The sequence below is a fragment of the Leptidea sinapis genome, chromosome 13 (assembly GCF_905404315.1).
Source record: "Leptidea sinapis chromosome 13, ilLepSina1.1, whole genome shotgun sequence".
NCBI classification, from domain to species: domain Eukaryota; kingdom Metazoa; phylum Arthropoda; class Insecta; order Lepidoptera; family Pieridae; genus Leptidea; species Leptidea sinapis.
In genome coordinates this window covers 1,770,944-1,791,635 of record NC_066277.1, presented here as the reverse complement: position 1 = coordinate 1,791,635, position 20,692 = coordinate 1,770,944, and the positions used below count along the sequence as shown (strand labels likewise).

The 20,692-nt window shown below is 38.7% G+C and overlaps 1 protein-coding gene across 1 annotated transcript in view; it reads right to left on the bottom strand.

The window, feature by feature from the left end:
- LOC126967705 (nose resistant to fluoxetine protein 6-like) overlaps window positions 1–20,692 on the bottom strand; it is a 41,187-nt gene that overhangs the window by 18,828 nt on the left and 1,667 nt on the right. The gene's annotated exons all lie outside the window — the stretch shown is intronic.

The following is a 20,692-nucleotide window of genomic DNA, read 5'->3' as shown; positions in this document are numbered from 1 at the left end:
GTGCCATATTTTGGCTTAGTTTTTGTATGACTTCATATATCGTGCATGACTTGAATTGTCTATAATATAAACAATATGTTATGTTTTTAAAGTGATAACCCTCACTTCTAGGATTGAAAAACAAAATTTTATGAACGATGCGGGATTCGAACCCACGACCTCCGGCGTTCCGTGCCGGTGCTCTAACCAACTGAGCTATCCGTTCGAGTACCGCCTCGTTATAAAATTCTGTTTGCTTTCTTCAACTCTCAGGTTATGGCTTCAACTTCAGTATCTACTTTACAGTTGATAGCCTGCTCAACCCCAATATTTTGCATATTAGGAAATTGACTTGAGATGTCGCTCTTGTAAATCTAAACAATATGTTATGTTTTTAAAAGTGAGGGTTATTACTAGCCACAACCCGAGAGTTGAACAAAGCAAACAGAATTTTATAACGAGGCGGTACTCGAACGGTTAGCTCAGTTGGTTAGAGCACCGGCACGGAACGCCGGAGGTCGTGGGTTCGAATCCCGAATCGCATCGATCATAAAATTTTGTTTTTCAAATTTTATTTGTGTGTCTATAATATGTCTAGAACGTCATTGTACGTAACTAATAATGTGTTGTGTTGACTCACGCACTCGAATGGAAACAGGTGTCTACCGCTCTCCGCTTTGTTATTTTAATAATTTTTTGCAAGATTTTCGAGCGTTTTACCAACTGATAACTTCATCGTTCAAATCCTCCCGGACGTACGCGACAGTACCACCTGACTGATTGCAAATTTTTTTGGAATGTAATGAAGTATTTCCTACCAGATCACGTTCCAAGATGCCATTCAGTTGCCAATAATAGCGTCAAATTCAATATATAATCCAGATAAAACGATCTGAAACTCGTTGAAGTTCTTTTGTATACATCTTGTTTTTTTATATACTTCTTTGAATTTCAAACCCATATGTTTCAATAAATTTTGAAGAAAGACTTGCTCTTAATAGTGGCTGTTGAGGGCAGGCCTCAGTGACGGGACCATCCAGCCGGCACATGGCCTTGGCGGATCGACCTTGATCTGGCTGCGGTCGTGACGTGCGCCATCAGCCGCTCGTAAATGCTCCCGGCGAGCTGCGTGCCGCCGCCGCCCTTGATAGTTCACGACAACTGATAACGTTACGCCCGGCAGCGGAGCTCTATGCATTCATTTATTTAATAAATAAAGTAAACAATAACAAGCTGTAATGTACGCGGTAGATGACGCTTTCTCTAATTGGTCGATCGTTCGAAGCGCGGCGGGGCGACCGAGCAGAGAGTCGGTCACCCGAGCGAAATTGCTATAAATTGCCGTAGAACCGGCTACGCCTACGCCACTGCTACGTGCTGCTACGTGAGGTATCGTGCATAATATTATTGTTCGACTGGCAATTTTTTTTATTTGCGAGTAAGTGAGTTGCATGTCGGAGCGTTTTGAGTTGAAGGATACGCTTCTATGGGCTAATCGATTCCTTCCTACACTTTTGTACTCAATGGCAGAGCCGAAGGCAGCCACAGCGGAGGCACAGCCTCTAACTACAAAAGAACTCTTCACTGCTGACATATAACTACCCCAGCGCTTACCAATATGGAAGCAACTGCTTATCAGTAGGTCATGTCAGGACACCCGTGCCTGATCATAGCCTCAATCTACCTCCCCACTAACAAGATCCATCTCAAGGGCGATCTTGAGACACATCTGTCACTAGGCGACTCAGTCATCCTGTTTGCTGATTTCAACCCCAAACACACTGATTGGAAATGCCTATCTATACTTATGGAGAACATCTCCCTTTCATACCAGGTTTAATACAAAGTGGCGTAAGCCCTTCGTTATCCCCGTCGAAGTGGAGTGCTGTGCTGGAAGCATCACTTCACATTGCCCACCCAGCACTTCTTCTTATGACAGAAGTCAAGTATCATAGGTGGAGGATGAATTGAGTCGTCTGAACTCAATACCTTCAAATCCACCATTCGTGGATTGAAACCTCGCAAAGTTCCAGGAGCCGACGGTATTTCCAATCTGGCGCTCAAACACTTCCCAAGCAGGTGATAATCTTTCTTGTCCTTCTCTTCAACGCCTGCCTCGACCACTGCTTCTTTCCAACCACTTGGAAAGAGGCCATAGTTATAGGGATTCCTATACCTCTTCTCTTTCCAACAGACGGACGTCCCTCAAAAATACCCCCAACAATTCCGCTTTCGAACCCAACACTCTTGCCCTCAACAAGTCCACAGCATTGTACAGTACATCTACAATGGGTTTTATCCAAATCGTAAGAAGACAGTCGCTGTCTTCTTTGACGTTGCCAAGGCTTTTGACAAAGTTTGGCATGAAGGTTTAATATACTGTCACGGGAGTGGGTCAGGGATTGGAAATAATACTCCGCTTATAGGAACGAGTCTTTATTTGCGTTCACTTTTTCTGAACTTGCACTTCGCCGGTCTGCCGCTGTTCCTCTTGTGGGCGGCGGTACCTTCAACACGTCACACCGCACCGAACACTAAGTCTCTTCTATCTTCTTCTTCTTGGAACAATTCCACTTTTCACTACTTCTTCTTTTCTTCTTCTTCTTCTTTACACTTTCGAGTCAGAACTAGAACTGCCGTAGGCCACGCTTAGTACGGCTTATATACCCCCGGATCCGTTCTATTTTCAAAATGATTCTCCCATTCCATCTTTAAATTTAAATTGTACTAGAAAATTCTTTTAACTATTTTTATCCTGCTTACACATTTTCCATCCCTTTTTTTCTGTTCGATTTGATCCTGAACTTACTAGATATTTCCTTTAACTTTACAAATCGCGGGTCGTTCTTAGGAACATCCCAAAGGAACTCGACATTAAAGAGATCCACGCTGACCTCAAAGAGCAGGGCTACCCTGTGAATGAAGTCCATCGCATGCACAAACGAATGGATAGGTCACCGCTAAACCTGGTGCTGGTCGTTCTCGACCTCACTAAGGAGGGCAAGGCGATATTCAATCTGAAGGCCGTGTGCTCTCTACACGGCATCAAAGTGGAGGCTCCGCACAAAAGCGGCGGTCCAGGGCAGTGCCATCGCTGCCAGTTATACGGCCACTCTGCCCGCAACTGCGAGGAGAAACCTCGCTGCGTCAAGTGTCTTGGCAACCATGGAACTCCTGAGTGCACCCGCCCTACAGTGTGCGCGGAGCCTCCGGCATGCGAGCTCTGTGGTGCCGAAGGACACCCTGCAAACTACCGCGGGTGTCCCAAGGCACCCAAACCGAAGCGCAAGGGTCCGCCTAGGCTGCGTCAGGCCCAGGGGCCGAACAAGAAGCCAGAGGCCTTCATTCCGGCCCCACCGCCCAAGACGAACGCCTGGGAAAAGTCTCCTATCAAGGAGACAGCACCAGCGCCTACCACGGTCCCCGCGCCCCTCTGGCCACCGCTAGCGTCCCGCCCGGCGGCGTCGGTCCCGCGACCGAGGCCACCGGCGCCCGCGTCCGCGGCAACAGGTAACAAAGGCGGCAGCACCTTTGCCTTCATGTTCGAACTGTCAGAGCTGTTCGACATTGATGAAATCACAGCCCTGGCCAGCAGGCTCGATGCTGTCCGGGACGACCCGCCGTCGCTCCTGCAAGCTATGGCAGACAACGGCAAAATATTCCGTGCCCTCACCGATATAGGGCGAAAGTATAAAAACATTCGCGATGCCTAATTACGTAAGCGGACGGGTTAAACCACATACGCTCCGTATAGCGTATTTTAACGCCCAAGGCCTTAAGCCTCAACTAGACTTGGTGAAGGAGTTCGCTCACGAACATCAATTAGACCTATTCTTAGTGCAAGAGACATTTCTAAAACCACGTATACGCGATCCGCGTATCGCTAATTATAACTTAGTCAGGAATGATCGCACCACCCGTATGGGCGGCACCCTCATTTATTTTAAAAGGTCTCTACACTGTATACCTATAGATCCTCCGGTCCTCACTATCATCGAGGCCTCTGCCATCCGGGTCAGTATGGCGAATCACCAGCCGATCACTGTTATTTCAGCTTATCTTCCGCCCAACAAAAAAGTATTATACACAGATATAGAAGCATTACTCGGCCACGGGGCTGCAGTCATAGTGGGTGGTGATCTTAACGCCAAACACTCCAGCTGGAACAGTAGAGCCACAAATAGAAACGGAATCTTATTAGATTCGCGACAGACACGCTGAACTTTTCAGTAATAGCACCCGACGAACCAACACATTATCCGGATAACGTCGCGCACCGACCCGACATACTAGACGTTGCGTTACTTAAGAACGTAACGCTCAATGTAAATTCAATCGAGGTTTTTCACGAATTAGAGTCAGACCACCGGCCCGTCGTCCTAAATCTAGTCCCACCGGTTAACTTTCAACCATCGACGAAAACAGTGATCGACTGGCAACGGCTGGAAAAGAATCTCGAGTCTATCAAGTCCGACGACCTTGACCTTATACCGGACGTCATCGACTCGGTCGACACGGCTCACAGTGCTATCTCTCATGTGACGTCACATATACAGAATAGGATCAAGGCCTGCTCCAGGCAGGTTCCGACGATGCAACCGCATCGCCTAAACCTGCCTCCAGAGGTCAGGAACTTACTCACACAGAAGCACAGAGCCACTAGACTTTACGACAGGTATCCGTCGGTCGAGAATAGGCGCCACCTCCGCTGCCTACAGCGGGTGGTACGGGAACGTATCGCGGAACTCCGCGGCGAACGTTGGGACCGCTTGCTGGGCAAACTTAAGCCATCACATGTGGCTTTCTGGAAGCTGCCTCGCGCGTTCAAACAGGAGCCGCCCACTGTCATGCCTCCTTTGGACAGACCGGGACTGCAGCCGGCGCTCGATGACGATGAGAAGGCTGAATGCCTCGCCGATAGTCTCGAGAGTCAGTGCTCTCTAAATGCAGCAGCCGACCCGACACACGTTGACGAAGTTGATCGTGAAGTTGAACGTCACTCCGCTCTGAGCCCTTCAGGCGATGTAATAAAACCCACCTCTTACGAAGAGGTGAAGCTAATCATTAAGGAGCTTCACTCCAAGAAGGCCCCGGGGCCCTACACTATAAACAATAGGGTTCTTAAAATCCTACCCTCGACTCTTATTACTTTATTGGTTACCATTTTTAATATTCTATTGTCTAATAGCGCGTTCCCCGAACAATGGAAAGATTCCATTGTTATCGGTATCCCAAAACCCAATAAACCTAAAGCTAATCCGAGTAGCTATAGGCCTATTAGCTTAATTAACTCGATCGGGAAACTTTACGAAAGGTTAATTCTCGCGCGTCTTAATCATTACATCGCGGAGCTCAACCTGATACCCGACATACAGTTCGGATTCAGAACCGCTCACTCGTGTCCCCAGCAGGCTCACCGACTCACCGAGTACGGCGTCAACTTCACGCTACCACGGCAGCCGTGTTTTTCGATGTCGCGAAGGCATTCGACAAGGTATGGCACAACGGCTTAGTATTCAAGTTGTATCAACTGGGAGTGCCAGACAGGCTCGTGCGCATCATACGAGCCTACCTTACTGATCGCTCCTTCCGATATCGAGTAAAGGGCACCCTATCCTCACCCAGACCCATCAGGTCTGGCGTGCCACAGGGTTCAGTTCTCTCTCCCACTCTTTTCTCGCTCTTCACGAGCGACATTCCCAAGTTTCCGAGTGTCCAGCTTGCTCAGTACGCTGACGATACGGCACTCTACTTTGGCTCCGCTCTATTGAACCGCTCAACCTTGAGCAGGAACATTAAAGTACTTCAAACCGCCGTCGATGAACTAGGCAACTGGTTCAGAAAATGGCGGATTGAAGTGAACCCCACCAAGAGTGCAGCGGTACTCTTCGGTAACGCGATAGCATCCGCGCTAAAAAACGACCGACCGACGTCATTAAATTGTATGAAACACCCATACCGTGGGTGAAGGATTACAAATATTTAGGAGTCACGTTCAACAGCAATATGAACTTCAAGAAACATATTGATACGGTATGCAATAGAGCCCGATTTGTCCTCAGTCGCCTTTATCCACTTGTATGTGAGCGAAGCAAACTTCCGCTCAAACACAAAGTGACGCTGTACAAAACTATCGTACGGCCCATACTGTCATACGCAAGCGTCGTTTTCGCGCACACCCGACCGAGCTACTTACGTCGTTTGCAAGTAATTCAAAATAAATTCACGCGCATGGCAACCGGAGCCCCGTGGTTCATCCGAAACGATGACCTTCACCGCGACCTAGAGCTTCCGACGATAGCTCAACACTTTAAAGAGATCTCGCGACGCTTCTTTGACAAGGCGCCTAACCATCCCAACATCTTGGTTAGGGAGGCATGCGGGTACACACCCCTTCACCATAGTCTCAACCCAATAAGACGTCCCAGACACGTAACGGTAGACCCGGATGACGACATCACCATCGCGAACGCGACACCCACACAAACACCGACACAGACACGCACACACCGCCTTCGCAGGCGTAGGCGCGGTCAACCACCGCAAACCACTGGCACTCGTCGCTCTGACGATGGCCAGCGGCCCGCACCCTAGATACACCACACATTGTTTTGATACCCGACGAGACGTTAGTCCTCGTCCTGTAATCGCTTCACTTCACTCACTCACACACGGACTGACTGACGGACTGACATACACCACTTACACAATCACAAACACACTCCACAAACAGACACAAACATACATGCACACAAACATTTACACTACGTACATACATACAAACACACATACATACAATCATAAACACATACACTTACATACATTACACAAAATATCACCACACTCGCCGGCGAGTGTGTTCTTATCACCTTTTCATATTTCATCTTCATTTCATCTTCATTTTCATTCTCTCTCCTTCCCACAAGCACACAGCCGGTCTGAGGTTCGAGTCTCCTTAGGAGACGCCCCGCGACTGTTGTTGCGTAGTCTTTGCGGCCTCCACGGCCCACGTCCTACTTCGCTGTGAAAGCCAGGGCTGCTAACAGCACAGAGGAGGTTTTAGTCGGTATGGGGTGTCCGCTTACGCGGACACTCGAGTCCGACATATTACGCCCCGTTCCGGGGCGTAAATACGTAACAGTATTTCCTCCTCTCAAAAAAAAAAAAATAACTTTACAAAACCCAAAAAAATCCATACACTGGTAGGTGTATCGAACCCGGGTCTACAGCGTCTAAAGTAAACACTTTTCCGCTGAGCTACGAGTATTGCTGACGGAGCTGTTGAAATTAACAATGTGTTGAAGTTTGACAACTCTCGTCATATACTTCGAAGGGTTGCTACGCAACAATACAAACTCCACTCTATAGGCCTCCCAGTCCTAGTCCTAGTCCGCATAGTGGCTTCATATCTCCGAAACCGTACCTTTAATATCAGACACGAAGGTGTCCTCTCCTCCCCACGCCTGCTCACGGTTGGGATTCCACAGAGCTCAATTCTCACACCAACGATATTCCCATCCCTAGTAATGGAGTACAACTCTCTCTCTTCAACGATACCACCCTCTACGTCCACTCCCAACAGATATCTTCAGTCCTCCCCAAGCTCCAACACTCAGTTAGTGAGCTAGAAGCCTGGTTTAGAAAATGGCGTATAGAGGTCAACCCAGATAAAAGCTCCGCAGTCCGATTCAACCTTAAGCGCAGCGACGCTAGCAGCCTTGAGAGCTAGAGAGAGACTTTAAAACGTAAACTAATGGAATTGAAAGACGTCACTATTTAATGCTGAATTAGTGCTGTCGTTGTAGTAAAGGAGTTTTGAACAATATTTTTTTTTATTTTTTTCAAATCAACTACTGCTAATATAACGACGCCAGCAGTCTTGAGAGCTAGAAGAAGACTCGAAAACGGAAACTAATGGAATTAAATGACGTCACCATTTAGTGCTCAATTAGTGCTGCCAGTACAGCAAAGGATTTTTGAAAAATATTTTTTTTATTTATTTTCAACTCAACTACTGCTAGTATAACGACTTCAGCAGTCTTAAGAGCAAGAAGAAGACTCGAAAATGGAAACTAATGGAATTAAAAGACGTCACCATTTAGTGCTCAATTAGTGCTGTCAGTACAGCAAAAGATTTAAAAAAAAAAATTTTTTTTAATTTTTTTTTTTATATCAACTACTGCTAGTATAACGACGCTAGCAGCCTTTAGAGCTAGAAGGAGATTTTAAAACGGAAACTAATGGAATTGAAAGAAGTTACTATTTTGCACTGAATTAGTGCTGCCATTGTAGTAAAGGAGTTTTGAAAAATAAATTTATTTTTGTTTTTTTTTTTTTTTAATTAACTACTGCTTGTATAACGACGTCAACAGTCTTAAGAGCGAGAAGAAGACTAAATATGGCAATAATTACATATTTAAACGTAATAACTAATCTTTGTTACACTAATATTTGTGTGGCCTCCATAATGTTCTTCATGACTAAACGCTAACAAATTTATTATGACAGTCGAATTGAAAATATTTCTGCGAAATGTAATTAAACTATGATAAAAATTGATTATACTGCATTCAACAGACAGCTTACAATTTTCTATAATTTTTCTACCAATTAAATTATTATGAAAAAATCCGAAACCCTTTTTACCCTGCATGATACACAGATGAAAAAATTATCTTGACCCAAAAGAATAAACTTCAAACCAAAGAAATAATTTTGGTGTTTTAATGTCTTGAACCAAGGTAGAGAAATTTTGAATCGAGTGAAAATTTATTGGATCAAAGAAAATTTTCTTGGCCAAATTAGCCAAGCCATTTTTTTTCAATCTGAAAACAGATAATTCTTCAAAATTATTTTCTCAGGTCAAGATTATTTTATTATATGTGTAGAACTTCCGGTTATCCACACTCGTTGCTCGCTAAAGTAAGCTCAGCAGTATATTGTTGAACTCCGTGAGCTGAACAAATCGAGAACGATGATTTTTGAGCTCAATGTAGAGATCTTTACATGTTGTAAGCTTTACAATATTCACATGATGTAAGATCACCAAATAGAATTTCTAATTATTGTTGTATAAATTACAGGAATTATTTAAGAACGACTGTTTTTCAAAATTTTTAAGGCTTAGTTGAACTACATATCATAAAATTAGATTATAAAAATTGGAAATGTGGACCAGATAAGGTATTAATAATAATTATATTATTACTTTACGGTCGACCCTTAATGCAAAACGGATTTTAGAAAAAAAAGTGCTTTATAATTGTTACTAAATACTTTGTGAATGCATTCATTTATGTACTTATAAAGTTTGAATATCTACACATGCAAACTGAGAATTTTCACTGAACTTTTAATCATTCATGTAGTTCTTACATAGAAAAAAAATTCGTTGATTGAAAAACAAATTCTTGGCTCAAGAAAACTTTCGGGCGCCAAAAAGAAAGTCTGAAATTGTATCGACTGAAGCGAAAATTTTTGTTGAAGTTTTAGTCTTAGTGAGAGTAATTCTATCTCGAATTAGATAGTTGAACCAACAAATGTTTATATTTGATTTAGATTTTTAATTCCTAATTTGAATAACTTTCGTCAATGAAGACCAATTATTTACGTATGTCAAGATCAATTTTTCTTAGCTAGAGATAATAATTGTTTGCAGTCAAGTGTTTTTTCTTCGCGATGAGAATTTACTCACTTTTATCACGAAAAAGTTACCTCGTCCTGAAAAACATCTATTATGCCATAAGCAATATAGTTGTTGTAGGTGAGCAGCGCCACCTATTCTAGCTTTGAAAAAGTTTTCTTTCCTCGAGAAATTTTTTTTTTTTAATATTTAGTATTGTTTTTGACTATTTTGGTACGCAAAATTATATATTCAATGTCAGCAGTTATCTATACTTAAAAACTGAAAATTTTTTTTTTTTGAAAAATCTGTTTACTTGTACAGGCAGCACTAATTGAGCACTAAATTATTAGCTGATGTGCCTCTCACTCCAACCGTATCATAACGCGGTCACGAATGGTACACTGCTAGCTTAATGAAAAATTAGCAGTGTTCTCATTTTTAGTACCCCTATCATAGCACCAAATATCTGTTATCAGCACTAAATTAGCACTAAATGAGCACTAAATTTTGAGATATAAAACGAGTGATTCTGTCGACTTGACCTTTCTAGTCACGAGTGGTACACTGCTAGCTTAATGAAAAGTTAGCAGTGTTCTCATTTTTAGTCCCCTATCACAGCACCAAATATCTGTTATCAGCACTAAATTAGTACTAAATGAGCATTAAATTTTGAGATATAAAACGAGTGATTCTGCCGACTTGACCTTGTCCCAGAAACGCCCTCACCAATCCCCCTAATCAACTCTCGTCTTACCTGGCATCCAGAGATAATCAGAGGCAGTTACCGTGATGAGTCAAAAGGACTCAACTCAGACCCCAAGTTTGTGATCATCCTTCTGATCTCACTAGTCCCTATTAGATAGCAACTTCTCCCTCCACCTCCCCAAGAGATGGTCGACTTCAATGAAGCCTTAGAGGGCACTTGCCCAAAACCAACCTCAGGTAGTGTTTGTTGGGCAAGCACTTAGGTTTTTATATTAGTCCCACATATCCAACGATACAACTAATGTAAAATAAAGAAACCCTTCTTCAAGAAGTAAGCAGTTTTATTAAGTAGTAAGTTTGTAAGCAGTTTTTGAGATCATTTTTTAAAAATCCGCATTTTTCCTCTTCTCATTTAATATAATTAGTATGGTAATTATTTCACCATGCCTCGACAAAGAACTCCGGAAGGACGCAGTACGATATTTACCAACAGAGTTCGTATTTGTTTATGTAATGAAAATGATGAAGGGACGGATGTTAATTACATTGCTTTAAAAACATTTATTCTCATAAAATTTAACATAAAATTACTTACAATTACTTAATTACGAATAATTATACAATTATATAATAATACTTTATGTTATTATGACTAAGCATGCAAAGTAAACAAAGTGAACAATTGCAAACAATGAAGCTATATAAAAAATACATCAATATTTATATTTATGCAGAATAAGAAGGACTGGATTTGAAGTAATAGTTATTTATGCAACTGTTGTGTAATAAGGGGTATTAAAACACGAATGTGGATTTATCACACGAGGCGAAGCCGAGTGTCATAATAGTATCACATGAGTGTTTTAATACCTAATTATCAACTGTTGCATACAAGACTTTATCTACACCCAGAATATGAATCCTCTAAAAGATTCTGCAACAGTTAGCTTACTGCTAACATTTAAACACCAGTCCTAGTAGTAACCTAATATCATTAATTACTGATTATATACAAATAAACTTAGTATTAATGAAACAATTATTTATTTTAGTAGTATTTTACATTTTGTATAATGCAATAATTAAAATTCACTCAAATATAATGTTCTTTTGCAACGTTTAAAATGAATCGCTCATTTTATGTAAACAAAACAATAAAAATATCGAAGAAAACTGGCGGGGATGCGAATAACCAACTTTTTTTTAATGGCGCGCGACATTCTGGTAGTGTGGAACGCGCGTAAACGAAAATGTTCTCTTTTGAAATTGTATGAATTTCAACCAAGCATCGCCACGCATCGAGCAATAAGAATGTGGCTGTCTGTTGAAACTCTTTGCGCATGAAGGGATCAAAAAAAAACGTAGGAGTGTTGTTATGAAATTCAGTACAACATTACAACACTCGTTTGGATGATGTAATGGTTATTAGAACATTGGGTGTTTTAATGTTGGCAATAAGCTAACTATTTCAGAATTTTTAATAGAGGATTTAAAGCATAGGTGTAGATAAACTAATATTATACCTACGGTTTGAACAACAGTACAAATTAAAAAAAAAAGAAAATAAGGACAGGTTTTATTATGTAGTCTTTTATTTTGTGTGATCATAATTATTCATTTCATTTTAATATTCGCAACAACATTAAAAAATACTTATTAGTTACTATAAAAATGACATTATTTTTTAGACGTTATACTTTTGCTAAACAATTTTTTTTATGTAGTTTTGTTTAAAATATATATAATATGTGCTCTTAGTTTTTAAATAAGATTATTTTAATGTCTTTTATAAAAGATATACTATAGTATTTGGAAGTTTGTTATAAACCTGAGTCCCTTCGTAAGTTATGTTCCGTTTACCGTAATTCCGTTTACCATTACAAAATTTTTCCTTTTGGATTCCTTTTTTTGATTAATCAATAGTTCTGTGTAGTAAATATTATTATACGTTTGTGTTACATCATTATTTTAGTTTCTTTATATAATTTGCTGGTTGGTGTCAGAAACAATAATTACATGTGCGTAATTACTGTACGGAAGTATACTGAACAAAGAGAAATAAAGATATTAAAATTTACAAAAAATACAATGTATTAGAAAAAATAAGAAAAAAATTTTTTTTCACTTCTCATGATCTGAAATTGCTTATTTGTGCGCGATATAGGCTGCACAAAATCGATTTTTGTGCACAAGTGCATTAACGTATCTACTCATAAATGTAAAGGCAAAGAAAATGAGCAATACAGCCAAACACAATAGAAAGTTCAGAGATAGAATTTGTTATTTTATAATTTTTAGTTTAATTTATTTTTACTCATATGTTTTTTAAGACATATAAGATATTAAAATTTAAATTAAAATACGGTAGGTTATTCAATTAATTAATAAAATATATATATATATATATGTGTGTGTCATATGTCAATGTCGTAAGATTAAAAAAAAGCGGCGGGAAACGGGTCCTCTTTTTTCGTGCCTTTATTAATTTCTTCAAATTTGCTAAAATTGTTAAAATGGCCAGTGAAGAAAAGGATTTACTCTCTGCTAATACGCTTATGCAAAATTCTGAAAAATACCGTTAATATGCCTAAAATATGTTAAAATGCCTAAAAACAATTTACTTCAGTATTCAAAACTGTACTAATTTTACTTTGAATATTAATTAAAGAAATGTTATGTTATACAACTGTTTTATTTCCTCGCAATCGCAATGAAAAGCAAAATTTATAACTCGTTCATTTTATCGTTCGTTTTGTGCACTCGTTGTAAAATCTACTATTTCACACCATGCCAAGTTTCAATGCTTGTCAAGTGATCAATCTTCACAAAAACATTAAAGTCGGAGGAGGTGTCACCTCGAAGGCACACAATTTGTTTCACTCGTAGTCACTCGCAGGACAGTATGAAGTAAAAGACATAAAAAAGGCATTTTTTTTAATTGATACCTTTAGAATCATTTTTTATGTCATTATTATTATACTGGACACTAATACCGCTTCCAAATGGCACTCTGAGAGAGAAGAAAGGGCGCAAGAAACTCTCCCAGCATTCTTTTTTTGGGTTATTTTTAATGGAATATACAATATTGTACTGTCATTGCTATTGCTATAAAATAATCATAATCTAGTCGCAGGCTGTCGGATCACTTAGATATTCAGCTGTAGATATAGTAGGATTGACGACAAAGCCATTATTTATCAAAACATTTAAATTTATTTATAGATAATGTCTGAGCAGTGTCTGGCACTTTATTATAAAAATGTATACACCCTTTAAGCTATTAAGGCTATTATGTATCTTATGAAACCTACTAGAATTAGATACAAGCAATCCCTTTTTTCTAGTGTTATAATAATGAAAATCACTATTAAGAGCAAAAAGGTTTTTTGACGATTTTTGTGAACGTATATTAAATATGATCATAAATGTACTGACAATGAACGGTCATAATATTTATTTCTTTAAATTTTTCTTTGAGAGACTGTCAAGACCAAGCTGATATATAGCACGAATAGCTCTCTTTTGCAGAGCAAACACTATATCAATGTCAGCAGCATGACCCCACAGTAAAATACCGTACTGATGCTGTGAAAATAACTGAAGTACACTAATCTAGCGGTCGCAACATTCGTGTAATATTTCTGACGACGTATGGCGTAGAGCTGAGTCTATCTGCTAGTTGGGCAATATGAGAACCCCACTGACGCTTTTTATCTAACGTGATACCCAAGAATACCGTAGTTCAAGTTTATAAGTTCCAACCTCTGGTCATTTATAAGTGCATTGGTTTCTACCTCCGCTGTGTTTGGTGTAATGAACAACATTTGGTTTTTTTACTGTTTAAGCGCAGATTATTCGTCTCAAAACAACGTACTATCTTTGCCTGCACGGCAGAACTGATGGAACGCCACAGGTGCAGTTCACCTGGCTTTGCGTGGAGACGTCGCTTCATTCCCCACGCCACATGCCACACACCACAAACATATCTTCCTCAGCATGTAGACGTGTGGCGTGTCTCCTCAGCGCGGTTCTCAATAAACCTTCAACTACGCAAGTCCGCACTATAAACTTTGGGACGAGCTTCTTTGGCCAACAAAACTAAGATATTTTTAGCTTCCGAAAAAGTACAATTCATCACCCAACCAGCACATAGTCCCGACCTAGCACCCTGTGATTTCCGTATTTTCCCTAAAATCAAAGATTTTGATGAGACGTTTCACTTTTACCAATTCCGAAGAGGCAGTGATAGCGTTCAATCAGTACGTAGAAAACATGCCTTCAGATCTTTGGTCCTCCTGTTTTAAAAAATGGTTCGATCGCATGAAAAAATGTTTAAAGTGTAAAGGAGAGTATTTTGAAAAGCAATAAACATAATATATTGGTTATAACTTGTTTTTTTAAGTTACGCAAAACTTTTAGTTTGACCTTTGACGTATCACCTTTATACACCTATGCACACACTCATCTCTCCAACTAGTATATAAGTAGTTCCATAGCGCAATAAAGATTCAGACTTATAATCATTTCAATACCCGAACCTCCAACATTTTTCAGTGAGTTTTCTCATTTTGGCGCCAATACATTGTACAATATTTTGCTATATTAGAACGGAGTGGGCTAATAAAGAGAACCGAATCGCTGTAATGGCATTACACAAAGTAGGTATGGAGCCAAATGCAATTTTTAAAACTCACCATACGCTTGGTATTAGTAAATTGCTTGTATACCGGGCTATTAATAGGTACAATGAGACCTCTCCTGTTCGTGACAGAAAAAGATCTGGCCGTCCATGTAGTGTTCGTACGAAAAAGGTGGTCAAAGCAGTAAGGAAGAAATTCGAAGAAATCCTGTATGAAAGCCAAAGATTTTATCTCGGTAGATGAATATGTGCTATCTTAGCTAGAACCATGTCGCGTATTTTAAAAGATGACTTAGGACTTGCAGCCTATAAGAGACGTACTGGTCATTTTTTAACTGATAATTTAAAAAAGAATAGGGTGGTAAAATCGAAACAACTGCTGAAGCACAGAAGATTTTTTTTACAATTGAGCAACATTTTAACGTACAAAATGACCGTATTTATGCTCAAAGCTCTATGGAAGCTTTCCAATTATTTGGCAGAGTGTAACGTGGGCACTATCCGACTTCAGTGATGGTTTGGTGGGGTATTAGCTATGGAGGAGTGACTGAGCCATGTTTGTGAAAAAAGTATCAAAACATCGGCACAACTATATCAAGATACCATTCTTGAGATGGTACTGAAGGCCCTTAATAACACCATGTTCAATATCCAAGAATGGTCCTTCCAGCAAGACTCGGTGCCGGGTCATAAAGCTCGGTCTACGCAGTTGTGGTTGGAAATGAACGTTTCGGACTTCATCGGAGCTCAATACTGGCCGTCGTATACTCCCCATCTAAATCCTCTGGATTATGATTTATGGTCAGTTTTAGAGAGTACGAATTGCTCTAAACGCCATGATAATTTGGAGTAGGTAAAACAATCCGTACGATTGGCAGTGATGAATTTTCCCATGGAAAGAGTGCGTGCTTATATTGATAACTGGCCTTAACGTTTAAAGTCAATGTCAACGTTTAACGGCAGCCAATGGAGACCACTTCAAATAGTCTTTTTATATTTTAAATTGTTTTATATTTATGTATTTAACTAACACACTGTAAAAGTAATAAATGTAATTTGCAATAGAATATTTTTTTTCTTTGTGTCAGTATTTTTGGCAAGACTAGATATTTAAATCACATGTCACTTGTCACGTTCTATTTCTGTTTGCTAAATTAATAAATAAACATACCAATAACTTAATAATATATGGATGATTGTTAATTTATAGGTTTGGAGAACCAACAGTTTAATTATCATAATATATGTGAAGCTTATGTTATATAAAATCAATAACAGGTCCTCATTTCTAAGAAACTTCATTCACAAAGATTGCGGCGACCAGGCAGGGACATTACATATAAGGGCTATTTCTGAGTTCAATTATGTTTGCACTTATTAACTTCAGAGGCGGTTATTATTATGAGATTTAAGTTGGTTAATATGACATAATTTTTTTTGAATATACAAATAAACTACAGCATAAAACATTCATAAAAGTATGATGTACTTAATAAAACCTAGCTTTTATAACAGGCCTTATTTGTGACCCTAGTTCTAAATAAGAGTATGTTTGAATTGTAACTTTTGCATGTTTATTTACAGGTCGATTATTTTAGTATGTGTTCTCTAAAAACAAAATGGGCTATGTGGTCCGAAGAAAAGAAGTCCGTGGTCGACTTACAAAACTTCGGCGTAGTATGATGTTCCTAGAGGAACGATTCGAAATAATCTGGCAGGACTTATAGAATATAGTGATAGTACCTACAGAAGAAGAGCAGTACAGTACAGCGTCTGAAGAAGACAGTATTTATGCTTAAGAATTTATTATTATTAAGACACAGAATGTGACATTGAAAATGTAAATTCCAATAACTTAACCTAAATCCGATGCCGAAGATACAGAAGAGGACGAAACTTTGGCAAAAATTGCAAGAACTACTAAGACTAATTATTTTCAAAAAAATATGCCTACATCTGATAACGGTATTGTTAGAAGCCAACCACGTAAGAAAGCTCTACATTATAAACGTCAGAGAGTTACCAAATATTTATTTAATGCAGATAAAAACCAAAAAATAAGAATTCGATTAATACAAGAAAAAGAAAGAGACCTGTAAAGAAAACTTAGCAGTATATTGATGAACTGAATATTGGTACTGCTTTGTATGTAAAGAGGAGAGAATTTTAGTTGTGAAAAATGCGTGGAGTGCCATTAGTGGAACCACAAAGATTGCGTTGGCTTGACAAAAAGTGATCTAGACGCATTTGTATGTGCTAATTGTAATAAAAATTGATGTTTAATTACCTCTATTAGAGGAAGACTAAAATATATGAAATGTTATATAAAAAGATACGATTAATAACGTTGTAATGCCAATATTAAAATCGCGATACAAAAGTAACTGTTGGTCGTAGATAGGTGAAAATTTGAAGTTGTATTTATTTTTTAATGTTGACTCATAATCAAACAAATTTAAAAAAAATGTCAAAAAAAAAATCGTGTGCACTTAACATTTAGGGGGATGAAAAATTGTCCGATTCTCAGACCTACCCAATATGCACTCAAAATTTCATGAGAATCGGTCAAGCCGTTTCGGAGGAATTCAAAGTTTAACACCATGACACGAGAATTTGATATATTAGATAAAGAAGTATGGAACCTAATAATTATTTATATTAAGATTGTATGATCGAATGTAACATTAATATTATTCGAATGTAACATTATTATTATATTCTTTTGGTTTGTGTTGAATCCACTGTAATTGCATTAAATAGAATCATTTTTGTGGGCTTGCTTTGTGAGCATACATTTTGTAATTTTTAGTTATTACATGGTTCGTCATGCTCACTGAATGGCATTGCTTGCGGCGGCATCATGTTCCGGGTTGTCTCCTTCCCTCAAATATGTGTTAGGGCAACGATGGCTGGTCGATGCGTCAACTCGTGAATGGGTGCTGCTTGTCGACCTGTTATAGTTAATAAATCATTGTATTTAGTTGATGTAATCACTAATTGTGACAATAATTACAACCATCATGTTCACGAGGCATGAATACAATGAAGCACACAAGCAATAAATTCAAGCTCTAAAGGTTGATGCATCCAGTATACGATAATTTATATTTATAAGTTAATTCTTTATTACTTTTTATGAAATAGTTTTCATTAGTTAAATACGACTCATATATTGGATGCAATACTTTACAAATTAATTTGTTATGTATATTACAGCCATTGTGAAATGCTCTATTTGATTAAAAAAAGGGGCCGTTGAGTTTCTTATAATATGTTCGTCTCAACTTCTTACGAACATATGGTAAATTCAGAAATTTAAAAGAAATATTTGTAGTGACGATTCAAAGGCGCTAAGTTTAAGCTTAATTGAATAAAATTTGTTTGAGTTTCACCAATGGTAGGCTCCTTTGCACAGGATGCCGGCTAGATTATGGGTACCACAACGGCGCCTATTTCTGCCGTGATGCAATAATGTGTAAGCATTAGGCCGCGTTTCCACCTGCAAGCAATAGTGTTTACATGTCGTACTAATTCCTGCAATTTATTTCTGCTATAAAAGTCTTGCGAGAAGCTCGCGGATCATACTATCGCAACTTATCGCGGAGGTGTTTACACACGAGAGCTTACGAGTGTCGCGATAGGAACTGTCAAGACGCGCACGTGTAGCAGCTGCATTAATAATTTTGTTGTTGATAAGAAAAAAAAATCAATTTGGGTTCGAGAATGGTTTACCATGATTTATTACGTGAAATACAACTGGAAAATGGTCAACAATATTTCAATTTTATTCGTACGAGCGCAGTTGATTTAGAAGTGTTATTTGAATAAAACTTGGTGAAAATAAAAACAAGTCACAAGATACACATTTCAGAGATTCGATATCACGGAAGAAAAGCCGAATTAAGCACAAAGCTATTTTTAATTCGGTTTTTATAATCCGTATGCCGCTCAAATACAAATTCAAATGTTTTTATTCAAAATAGGATGTGAGATCACTCATTGAAAATCAAAAAACTACCACCTATTCCAAAATTAATGCCTCAGACCTGAGAAGAATGAGCGCAACAAACTCAGCGGGCTTTTTTTTTTCATCAAAAATATGTTTTACAATTAAAGTAAAATTTACTAAGTAACATTGTACAATTAAACTTATTATTTAATAGCCTGAGGGCGGTCGCTCCATTCCCATTCGTTAGTCCCACAAAGAAGGATTGCACTCATAAAATCATATTAACTTTATAGTTTCTTCACGAGACCATTCACGACTTTGCCGATGACTTATTATTTTCATTTTTAACAAAAGCACAGGCCGTGCGGGCGATACTTGCTGCGAGATACACGAAACTAGACAGAGAGCTAACTAAGCAGCGAGATCTGTCGCGAGTCGATGCAGACATGTTTAGACATGCTTTCGAAACTACTCGCAGGAAGCGCTTGACCAACTGTCGCGACAGCACTTGCAATGGAGTTTACAATTGCAAGCTTCTGTCAGACAAACTGTGGGACATTTCTCGCGGAACTTATGTTGCAGGTGGAAACGCGGCCTTACAGTGTTTCGGTCTGTAGGGCGCCGTAGCTAGTGATATTACTGGGCAAATGAGACTTGACATCTTATGTCTCAAAGTGACGAGCGCAGTTGTAGTGCTTCTCAGAATTTTTGGGTTTTTCAATAATCCTGAGCGGCACTGCATTGCAATGGACAGGGCGTATCAATTACCATCACCTGAACGTCCTGCTTGTCTCGTCCCCGATGAAAAAAACTTTGACTTTGATAAGTGTGCCTAGGCAAATTATGTTAAAAAGCTCCAAGGCCTTATTTAATTACCTTGTTTAAATACGGCCTATCCAAGTATATTTAAATTTTAAATATATGATTTTATTGAAGATATGTTTAGTTGCTCATTTTTGTTTTATTATATAGGTGTCTTTTTGTTTATAATTCGTTATTTCATTTTAATATTCGACTTCAAGTGTAATTAGGAATCAATGCTCCCTGTTGTTATAATGAAATTAAATTAAAATTAAGTTCTCTCATAGAAAATATGTCCATACAAAACAAATATTGAAAATAAAAAAAAATATGGGTCCCAAATCGAAATAAAAACTAACATATCTCTCAAGTAGGACTAAACTGCACTCCATGAAGTAATCCCTATTAAAATCCGTTCTTTAGTTTAGGAGTCCATCGCGGACAAACAACGTGTCACGTAATTTATATATATTAAGATAATGAAAATGCTCTTTGTTTGAGGCTTAATCACGCCTAAACCACTCATCGTATAGACATGAAATTACCACCATTTGATGCGAAATTTATCCTAGATAGTTTATGGCTACTTATTTTTTATTGTATTTGTAATAAAATGAATAAAATTTAATTTATTTATTTTTAAACTTCGCGGCAACGTCTAGTGTTTAATAAAATAACTTGAAAGTTTTACAAGCATCACATGGAAAAACTTGATAAAAGGCACAGAAGTTCAAATTTTAATCAAATTAATTCTCTTTACTTCTTTTACCAGTGGGAGGCTCCTTTGCATAGGAAGCCGGCTAGATTATGAGTACCACAACGGCGCCTATTTCTGCCGTAAAGCAATAATGTGTAAACATTACTGTGTTTCGGTCTGAAGGGGCGGTGGCGTAGCTAGTGAAATTATGCATCGTATGTCTCAAGGTGACGAACGCAATTGTAGGGCTTCTCAGAAATGTTGGGTTTTTCAAGAATCCTGAGCGGTACTGAATTA